The following is a 3,550-nucleotide window of genomic DNA, read 5'->3' as shown; positions in this document are numbered from 1 at the left end:
CAACAAAATAAACCGGATAGGTAGAGAAATCACCTAAAAAAACTGTTGGAAATTATTTCTATTGTCACCAAACGTATGAAAAGACCAAAATCCTCATCAAACCGAGAGCCGGTGATACCCAAACATATCATCACGGCTTAAGAGCCAACGCAAGACCAAACTTGGCGCTCTTGTCCACAGCTTTGGTGTCAACTTCTCCTGAAATGGTAAACAGGGATTTAGGGCGCCACTCGTGCTGGATAAGAGCATTTGCGTTGCCAAAGTTGTCAATACGGGCCTTCACCGTGGTCAACGGGTCCAGAGCATGCTAGGTCCCAACTGTGATTGTGTTCTCATTGTTTGAGAAGGTGTGTTTCACTTCTGCACCCACTGCAGTGTTGGTCAACGGCTTCACAGTATGGTAGTAGGATGCAGTCAACGCATCACCCTTGTCATTCCTGTATCATCATTCATATCATTGTCTTAGATTTCAAAAAAATAACTTTAATGACAGTTGATAAATAAACAACTCACAGAGTCAAAGCAGCAATGAGGTCAGCATTAGAGAAGCTGATGCCAGCATTACATTTGGTGAAGTTGCCGGTTTTGGTATCAAATGAAACATCAGTACCAATAGCAGCAAGGTTGGTTCCCAAAACACCAGAGAAGTTGACTATTGGGTTTGCAGTCAACCCAATGCTTGTAGCGATTCCAGCGTAGTCATGCAAGTATTGGAGTTCCAACTATCATAATAATAAACAATTAACCATTATGATACTAGTAGCATATAATATTCATCAGATCAAGAAGCAGTTTAATTTTCACATACCTTGCCAGACCTCTGATCAGGAACTTTGAAGCTAAAGATTGCCTTCAAACCAGGAGCAGGTTCATCAACCACAATGGTGGTTGAAAGCTACAAATGATAACAAACAAAAAACCATAATGGAAGATCAAAAAGGATAACGAAATATGAATGATGAAAAGTGAAATAACTGTCATACATTAGAGCTTGTGTCCACCTTGATATCAGTGGTAACATTGTTCCTCTTTAGTTGAGTGTTGACATCTGCAAGAAACAAGTCACCTTTCTTTGTTCCAGATGAAGTGATTGCCTGCATAGTGTGGAAAGCAAAATGTCAATCTAGTGAAAATAATATTCGGAGTTCATCACCAACAGGTATAAATGATTTTGAGCAAATACGTCAGCAAATATGATCCTAATCCTTAATACCAATAAAAACCTTCAAAAAGTAACATGAATGTTGAATAAAAATAATAAAACATATATACATCCGTAAGGCAACAAGTAGCATATATAAGTAGAATACATACTAAAAAGGGCAGAAAAAACATAATTTCATCTTTAGAATTTAGATCTATACTTTAAGGCCATAATATTACTAAATTCATTCTATTCATCAACCATCATGTGATTGCAGATGATGTGATTGCCTGCCTGCATAGTGTGGAAACTGGAAACGTTAATCTAGTGAAAAGAACATTCAAAGTTTACCACCAGCCACCAGTATACAGACCTAAATGCAAAGTATAACCATTTCATATAACAAATCAAACAAACATATATAAAATTTCTAACCATTCAAACGGACATCAAACATGAATACAAAACACATAGGCATACATGATTTGCTCAATTCTGTCAAATATTTCAGCAACTATAATCCTAAGAATTCCTAATAAAACCCTTCAAAGATGACGGTTGGTCCTCAAACAGGCGAAGACACCTATGACAAGGTCGCATTATGAATTTTTTAAATAGAAAGCTAACAAGAATGTTGTTTATAAAAGAATACACAATAATACATCCATACGGCTACAAGTAGAGCACGCATGCATAAGTAGAATACATATATACTAATTAGGGCAAAAAAAACAACATGATTAAACCTTTAGATCTATAGTTTAAGACCAGAAAATTTCTAAATCCACTATATTAATCAACCATCGTCCAATAGAAAATATGTAAATTACAGCGTGTCATTGTGGTTACTCTATCTCCTTAGATTTCAGTATATCATTGTAAGGTCATTGTTGTTAATATTAATATTCTGTAGTGTAGTTGGAGTATCTGATTCTGATGAGAAATAAAGCTATAGATGCCTACTGTTAGAAAGTTAGGGGGTGTTTGGATATGCTGAATGCTGTCAAATATTTCAGCAACTATAATCCTAAGAATTCCTAATAACAACCAATAAAAACGACAGTTGATCATCAAACAGGCATTATGAAGTTTTTAGATAACAAAAATGTTGATTAAAAAATGTCAACAATAATAATACATCCATTAAGGCTACAAGTAGAGCATGCATACTAGTTAGTGCAGAAAAACAAAATAATAAAACCTTAAGAAGTATACTTTAAGGCCATAAGAGTACTAAACCGATTATGTTCATCCATCAGAACAGGAAGTAAAAATACTAAGTTTCTAACAACAGACATATTTAGGTTTATTTGTCATCAGAATTAGATATCCCAATAATAATAATAATAATAAAGCAGCAAGTTCAAGATATAACAATTAAGCACACAGTAATGTATGAATATTGATGTAAAGAATGTGAAAAGATAAAGTAATATGGAGAGAAAAGTATAAGTAGCACTGACAACTCCAGTATGCGAGTAGGTAGTGATGGTGAACTTGTGATCTCCCTGGTAATCTTTGTACATACATTCACACACAAAACATATTCAAATGTAGATCCATCAAATTGAAACGTGTAGAGAGAGATAGTTATTAATAATGAATGATAATACCTCTGGCTTTTTTGCCAATGCCAGTGTAGAGACCAGGACCTCCTTTAACCATCCTTACTGATTAATTGATTGACTGATTGAATGAAATGAGAAGAATGACGACGACGTGTAAGTATTTGGTGTTATATATATATATATAGGCCAGACAGATTAATTGGGGAAAAAGAAATCAAGCAAGAAGCCCTAATTGTTAACTCTGCCTCTGTGTGTATCCACTGCTTCATTTTCATTTGGGCCGTTCGATTGATTCATTCCTTTGGGAAAAACATATATACGAATTTTCATCTCACAGTCACACATTATTTTTTCTACTTCTTTTTGTGTTGATGTAAATGTTTAATCGTCTCGCATTTGGGTTGAACAAACCAAATAGACGAAGCGTTTTTTTATGTAAAAGCAACGCCTCACTGCTATTTTTTAATTATGTTAATGAAGTGCTCACTTCCGTTATGCTTTAAGAGTAGGATGTGAGTGAGTCAAGTTGAGTCAGACTTAAGGTTAACCAGAACATTCTAGGTGGCTCTAACGTAATATTTAAAGAAAAAATGTATTATTATTGCTGAAGAAGGATCCCTATATTAAACAAGTTAACTAGCATGGGTCAAGCTATTCTACAAAGGGTAATAAAAATGAGAAGTGTGAGAAGCCATAAATAATTGACATGTGTCAAGTGAGGACCAAAGGAAAAAGGGTATAAAGATAATTGTACACATTTTCTCTCCCAACATGCAAGGCACATGTTAATACCCCATCATTTTAGAACGTGTAATATACGAAACTTCGAAACAATAAA

General features: G+C 34.6%; 1 pseudogene across 1 annotated transcript; it reads right to left on the bottom strand.

The window, feature by feature from the left end:
- Nucleotides 1-2,847, bottom strand: LOC143596281 (mitochondrial outer membrane protein porin of 34 kDa-like; annotated as a pseudogene). The gene is made up of 6 exons (XR_013146677.1): nt 2,749-2,847; nt 2,608-2,666; nt 984-1,094; nt 809-895; nt 514-722; nt 1-437 (listed from the first exon to the last, which is right to left on the bottom strand). The product of XR_013146677.1 is annotated as a mitochondrial outer membrane protein porin of 34 kDa-like (transcript).
- Between the last annotated feature and the right edge of the window lie 703 nt (nt 2,848-3,550).

The sequence above is a fragment of the Bidens hawaiensis genome, unplaced genomic scaffold, assembly GCF_021521415.1.
Source record: "Bidens hawaiensis isolate Kalapana, Puna unplaced genomic scaffold, B.hawaiensis_p1.1 tig00046199_1, whole genome shotgun sequence".
In the NCBI taxonomy this organism is placed as follows: Eukaryota; Viridiplantae; Streptophyta; class Magnoliopsida; order Asterales; family Asteraceae; genus Bidens; species Bidens hawaiensis.
The sequence above is the reverse complement of the archived record's forward strand: the minus strand, read 5'-3'. Positions and strand labels throughout refer to the sequence as shown.